Here is a 7,504-nt window from a genome sequence, read left to right on the forward strand (position 1 = left end):
ATCTTCAGATATGAAGTCCAACGCCTTATCCATTAGACCACACGGTCACTGACGATCAACATTTACATGTATACGACTCATCTCGAAACGCTCTCACCCCTGAGGATTTGTGTTTTCGTTCTACACAGCCGCTGCCCCTTGCTCTTTCCCACCCATTCGTTACATTCAACCTCTGACGAGACCGACCAAATATAGACTGAGAAACAAGACCACACAATTTGTGCATTCGGAATCGAAGGCAGGCCGTCCCTCGCCGCATTTGCTACGATGGCCATTTGCTACTTCTGCAGAAGCGGCGGCGGCGACGACGACGACGACGACGACGACGACGACGACGACGACGACGACGACGATCGCGAGAGGCTCTGAGATATGTGAGAAATACATCTATAAAATGTAATTCAGACTGCCTCGTCCCACCTTATGCTGTACCGCTTTGGCAAATGCTTTATCTGCGCCATTCGCCTTAATCACATCTGAGAGTAAATCTTAAAAAAACGCCTGTCGCTAATTGTTCGTCATCACAGGTACTGTTTGCTATACGGCCACGACGCACAACTGATTTCCAAAATTCATCTTTCTCCTGTGAGGATGGAACTTACAACCCCTGGTTTATTAGACCAGTGCTCTACCACTGAGCTAAAGATGCGCGGCCTAGCGGTACTCTTAGGTACTTCGTCCTTACGGTCGTCTGCACCATCAGACTTTAGCTGACAACACTTCATATTACCGGCTAATATTTGCAGCTATGGCAACAAATTACTGCTTGGCTACACATCTGACACGTAACCGATGTGCTCTCCAAACCACAACACTTGCATTTCAGAACATGTCTTTCACACATGTCTACAAAATCACCTTCACCTTCAAATACAGTTTCCTTGCGACTGACAGAGACGTAGGCAAAGTTTAAAGTTGCTATTTCCATTAAATCTCGTTAATCAGAAAAACGGTAATTTACACCTGCAGCGGAACAAAATTCCGTTCCGCCCAGCGTCTGGCTCGAACCCACGACCCTGGGAATAAGAGTCTGACGCTCTACCGACTGAGATAGCCGGCTACCTCGGTGAATACTTGCCGGGTAGCACGTCACACAGTACTCGTTTGGGTTGGGTGGTCCCATACAGAATCTCTCCATGCTGCCTAATGTTTTCCTAACGTCACACTCGTCACGTACTTCACTTTTATGTCATAATCATTTCTGAGAGGCAAAGAAATTGCATGACAACAAGCAGAGCTAGTGGCGTCAAAATTAACACAAGTACTTTATGTGACTCAAAAGTCGAACGAGTTACTTTCCGACGTTGTTTTAGATGTGCAAGTGCCAGTCAAAACTCGCGGTGTCGGCACTCTGCCGACCATTTCGCTAGTTAACACCGGTCTTGCTGTGTGTGTTTCAAGCTCAAGAGCATCTCCAAGCAAAAAATGGTCAACAGCAACATTCAGACGGTTTCGTACTGCTCAATTGCTACATTAAAACGGTATGTTTCTTTTTCAGAACTGGAAAAACACAAGCGTGACAGCATTCGAACCTGTAATCTTCAGATACGAAGTCCGACGCCTTATCCATTAGACCACACGGTCACTGACGATCAACATTTACATGTATACGACTCATCTCGAAACGCTCACACCCCTGAGGATTTGTGTTTTCGTTCTACACAGCCGCTGCCCCTTGCTCTTTCCCACCCATTCGTTACATTCAACCTCTGACGTGACCGACCAAATATAGACTGAGAAACAAGACCACACAATTTGTGCATTCGGAATCGAAGGCAGGGCGTCCCTCGCCGCATTTGCTACGATGGCCATTTGCTACTTCTGCAGAAGCGGCGGCGACGACGACGACGACGACGACGACGACGACGAAGATCGCGAGAGACTCTGAGATATGTGAGAAATACATCTATAAAATGTAATTCAGACTGCCTCGTCCCACCTTATGCTGTACCGCTTTGGCAAATGCTTTATCTGCGCCATTCGCCTTAATCACATCTGAGAGTAAATCTTAAAAATCTTGTTCGTCATCACAGGTACTGTTTGCTATACGGCCACGACGCGCAACTGATTTCCAAAATTCATCTTTCTCCTGTGAGGATGGAACTTACGACCCCTGGTTTATTAGACCAGTGCTCTACCACTGAGCTAAAGAGGCGCGGCCTAGCGGTACTCTTGGGTACTTCGTCCTTACGGTCGTCTGCATCATCAGACTTTAGCTGACAACAATTCATATTATCGGCTAATATTTGCAGCTATGGCGAAAAATTACTGCTTGGCTACACATCTGACACGTAACCGATGTGCTCTCCAAACCACAACACTTGCATTTCAGAACATGTCTTTTACACATGTCTACAAAATCACCTTCACCTTCAAATACAGTTTCCTTGCGACTGACAGAGACGTAGGCAAAGTTTAAAGTTGCTATTTCCATTAAATCTCGTTAATCAGAAAAACGGTTATTTACACCTGCAGCGGAACAAAATTCCGTTTCGCCCAGCGTCTGGCTCGAACCCACGACCCTGGGATTAAGTGTCTGACGCTCTACCGACTGAGATAGCCGGCTACCTCGGTGAATACTTGCCGGGTAGTACGTCACACAGTACTCGTTTGGGTTGGGTGGTCCCATACAGCATCTCTCCATGCTGCCTAATGTTTTCCTAACGTCACAATCGTCACGTACTTCACTTTTATGTCATAATCATTTCTGAGAGGCAAAGAAATTGCATGACAACAAGCAGAGCTAGTGGCGTCAAAATTAACACACATACTTTATGTGACTCAAAAGCCGAACGAGTTACTTTCCGACGTTGTTTTAGATGTGCAAATGCCAGTCAAAACTCGCGGTGTCGGCACTCTGCCGACCATTTCGCTAGTTAACACCGGTCTTGCTGTGTGTGTTTCAAGCTCAAGAGCATCTCCAAGCAAAAAATGGTCAACAGCAACATTCAGACGGTTTCGTACTGCTCAATTGCTACATTAAAACGGTATGTTTCTTTTTCAGAACTGGAAAAACACAAGCGTGACAGCATTCGAACCTGTAATCTTCAGAGCCGAAGTCCGACGCCTTATCCATTAGGCCACACAGTCACTGACGACCAACATTTACATGTATACGACTCATCTCGAAACGCTCACACCCCTGAGGATATGTGTTTTCGTTCTACACAGCCGCTGCCCCTTGCTCTTTCCCACCCATTCGTTACATTCAACCTCTGACGAGACCGACCAAATATAGACTGAGAAACAAGACCACACAATTTGTGCATTCGGAATCGAAGGCAGGCCGTCCCTCGCCGCATTTGCTACGATGGCCATTTGCTACTTCTGCAGAAGCGGCGGCGGGGGCGACGACGACGACGACGACGACGACGACGACGACGACGACGACGACGACGAAGTTCGCGAGAGGCTCTGAGATATGTGAGAAATACATCTATAAAATGTAATTCAGACTGCCTCGTCCCACCTTATGCTGTACCGCTTTGGCAAATGCTTTATCTGCGCCATTCGCCTTAATCACATCTGAGAGTAAATCTTAAAAAAACGCCTGTCGCTAATTGTTCGTCATCACAGGTACTGTTTGCTATACGGCCACGACGCGCAACTGATTTCCAAAATTCATCTTTCTCCTGTGAGGATGGAACTTGCGACCCCTGGTTTATTAGACCAGTGCTCTACCACTGAGCTAAAGAGGCGCGGCCTAGCGGTACTCTTGGGTACTTCGTCCTTACGGTCGTCTGCATCATCAGACTTTAGCTGACAACAATTCATATTATCGGCTAATATTTGCAGCTATGGCGACAAATTACTGCTTGGCTACACATCTGACACGTAACCGATGTGCTCTCCAAACCACAACACTTGCATTTCAGAACATGTCTTTTACACATGTCTACAAAATCACCTTCACCTTCAAATACAGTTTCCTTGCGACTGACAGAGACGTAGGCAAAGTTTAAAGTTGCTATTTCCATTAAATCTCGTTAATCAGAAAAACGGTAATTTACACCTGCAGCGGAACAAAATTCCGTTTCGCCCAGCGTCTGGCTCGAACCCACGACCCTGGGATTAAGTGTCTGACGCTCTACCGACTGAGATAGCCGGCTACCTCGGTGAATATTTGCCGGGTAGCACGTCACACAGTACTCGTTTGGGTTGGGTGGTCCCATACAGCATCTCTCCATGCTGCCTAATGTTTTCCTAACGTCACACTCGTCACGCACTTCACTTTTATGTCATAATCATTTCTGAGAGGCAAAGAAATTGCATGACAACAAGCAGAGCTAGTGGCGTCAAAATTAACACACATACTTTATGTGACTCAAAAGCCGAACGAGTTACTTTCCGACGTTGTTTTAGATGTGCAAGTGCCAGTCAAAACTCGCGGTGTCGGCACTCTGCCGACCATTTCGCTAGTTAACACCGGTCTTGCTGTGTGTGTTTCAAGCTCAAGAGCATCTCCAAGCAAAAAATGGTCAACAGCAACATTCAGACGGTTTCGTACTGCTCAATTGCTACATTAAAACGGTATGTTTCTTTTTCAGAACTGGAAAAACACAAGCGTGACAGCATTCGAACCTGTTATCTTCAGATATGAAGTCCAACGCATTATCCATTACACCACACGGTCACTGACGATCAACATTTACATGTATACGACTCATCTCGAAACGCTCACACCCCTGAGGATTTGTGTTTTCGTTCTACACAGCAGCTGCCCCTTGCTCTTTCCCACCCATTCGTTACATTCAACCTCTGACGAGACCGACCAAATATAGACTGAGAAACAAGACCACACACTTTGTGCATTCGGAATCGAAGGCAGGCCGTCCCTCGCCGCATTTGCTACGATGGCCATTTGCTACTTCTGCAGAAGCGGCGGCGGCGACGACGACGACGACGACGACGACGACGACGAAGATCGCGAGTGACTCTGAGATATGTGAGAAATACATCTATAAAATGTAATTCAGACTGCCTCGTCCCACCTTATGCTGTACCGCTTTGGCAAATGCTTTATCTCGCTGGGAAAGCGGTCTGCGTGGCGTCACCTGGGGGAGGTGTGTTGCCTTCCGAAACTGGGTTAAAACCGCCAGGAGACCCTCTGATTCCTGGAAATCCTCAGACACGTCTGAAGTGCTCTTGGCTCAGAGGAACCTGAGTGGGGCGGGGACCGCAATGTCCTATCCCGTGGCCTTGACGTGGCCCTGGCGCTCAGTAGCTCCGTCAAAAGGAGTGAAGCTAACACGGGAAGGGCCGTCCATGCATGACGTTAAAAGGCTAGCCCTTAACTGGGTGCAATCCTCACGGTCTGCACTGGCCCACCGTGAACTAGCAAAAGCGGTGGGTGAGACGTGGTCGGTCATGATCCCCCGGTACGTGTGGAGACCCCCATGGGGAACGTAACTCGGGCTTGAGTGCCGCACCGTCTCGATGATGTCGAACTCCACAATATAAGACCCAGTCATGTCTATCTCTGGGCTGTGGATTCGTGAGGGTTGTCGTGTGTCAAGGAAGGACGTTAAACTCCCGTCATGGTAGGACGTAAAACGCCCCCAACCCAGGCGAAAGCAAAGGGTGCATGGCGCAGGGGTAGCTGCGTTACGGGAGACACTCCACCTGTCTCCCTTGAGTTGAGCCCGGTGGTCGGGCGAGGGTATGAGGGTGAGCCTCACGGCTTTCCTGGGGCCCTGCAGTCCGGCTGCCGACGTTCCTCACGTCCTGGACGACGTTAAATGTCTCCCAACCCAAGGCGAAAGCAAGGGGTGCATGGCGCAGGGGAAGCTGCGCAAGAGGGACACAACATCTGTCCCTGGGGAGGGGAGGGTCGAGTGGGGCTCTCGGGGGTGGGTGATGGCGCCTTGGCGACTCCCCACCACTGGGTAGCTTCTGCTCCCCTCCCCTCCCCTATTTTTACGCAGGGCACAGACCATCAGGTGCCCCGCATGCTGGCGACCTCTTTTGTCGGCGTGGGACCTCGGCGCGATTCGGCAAGGGTGCTTCGCCGCGCCTCTGGGTAACCGAGGCGTGGTCTGCCAAACCCAGATGGTGGTGACATCGTCTGGGCCAGGTTAGCTGGGTCCAGACCGCCGAAAGACTGGGTGACCGGCCCGCCACCTGAGTAGGAGCGGGTCCTTGGCCGAAAGGTGGAAGCTCGGGCGAGTAGGCGGCGAAGGGCGAGAAGTGCATCCGCTTCTCCGGAGTGCGGGGTGCACTTGCCGGTGATCGCTGGGTGAAATCGTCGATGAGGAGGCCGCTGAAGAGGACCAGTGCGCTGGAAACGGTGCGCTGAACCTGACAGCTCAGGAACGCTCTTGACCTAGGGGCGAGGTTGGTGAGCGAGCTGCAGTTTTAGTCCCCCCCCATGCCAGAGGAACCGGTCCGGGGAAAGAGACGGGTTCCCAACCCCTTTTTTTTTCGCTTGTCAAATAATGATGATGGCTACAAACGAGACAAGCGAATTGAGTGCGCCTGCGAGGCTTTCGATGCTAGCTGATCCCTCGCCACAGGAAGGCCTGGGTCAGGCAATGGTAGAATGCAGCATGGAAAGGCATCTCAGATTAAGCCAGTTCCTGGACCATAACGTAAAGAACGGTAAAATTAGTCAAACGGCGGTACAGGCACTGAAAAACGAGTTGGCGGCATGGGCAATAGCCAACGCCAAACTCGAAGGACGAATAGAGGAGCTTGAAAGAGAGAATGAAAGGCTCCGGAAACAGCCTGCTAGGACATGGGCCGGGGTCGCGGCGCAAGCTGCACCCAAGGCCCCCACAACTAGGGAAACTATCGTCAAGGTGTCCAAGCGGCCGGAAACAGCGGTCTTTTTGAGACCAATGCCTGGCCAGAACATAAAGAAGGTCCAAGAAGTTTTCGCGACTTCAGTCAACCCAGTTAAGGATAAAATCAAAATTAATAGGATTAAGGCTACAAAGAATGTAGTGATTGTCGATGTTGCCACTGAGGAGGACAAAAACAAGCTTTTGGCGAATCAACAGCTATGTAAGGCAGTCAGATGTGAACCCCCTCGTAAGAAGAACCCCTTGGTTATTCTTTATGATGTGCCAAAGTCCATAACGGACGAGGACCTGTGTAAGACGATCTATGAGCAAAACTTTGACTCAGAAGGCAACATGGAAACTTTCCTAAAAGACTTTAAACTTAGGTTTAAAACTGGGCCTAAAGATAAAGATACAGTCCACCACGTAGCAGAAGTTACAGGATCCCTATGGAGGAAATTGACAGCTATGGGCAGGGTATACATAGGTTTTCACTCTGTTAATGTCAAGGACTACCTTGTTGTCCCCCGGTGTCAGAACTGTGGGGATATTGATCACATACACAAATACTGTAGTAGGAAACCTGCTTGCTCCAGATGCGGAGAGGAGGAACATATGAGGAAGGAATGTAAGAAGTCCGTGGTGTGCATTCCATGCACACGGAGAGGAAAGAAAACCTGTGGTATGGCAGGAAGAAACTGCCCGACCTACAAACTGCTAGAGCA

The sequence above is a fragment of the Schistocerca gregaria genome, unplaced genomic scaffold (genome assembly GCF_023897955.1).
Source record: "Schistocerca gregaria isolate iqSchGreg1 unplaced genomic scaffold, iqSchGreg1.2 ptg000470l, whole genome shotgun sequence".
Taxonomy (NCBI): domain Eukaryota; kingdom Metazoa; phylum Arthropoda; class Insecta; order Orthoptera; family Acrididae; genus Schistocerca; species Schistocerca gregaria.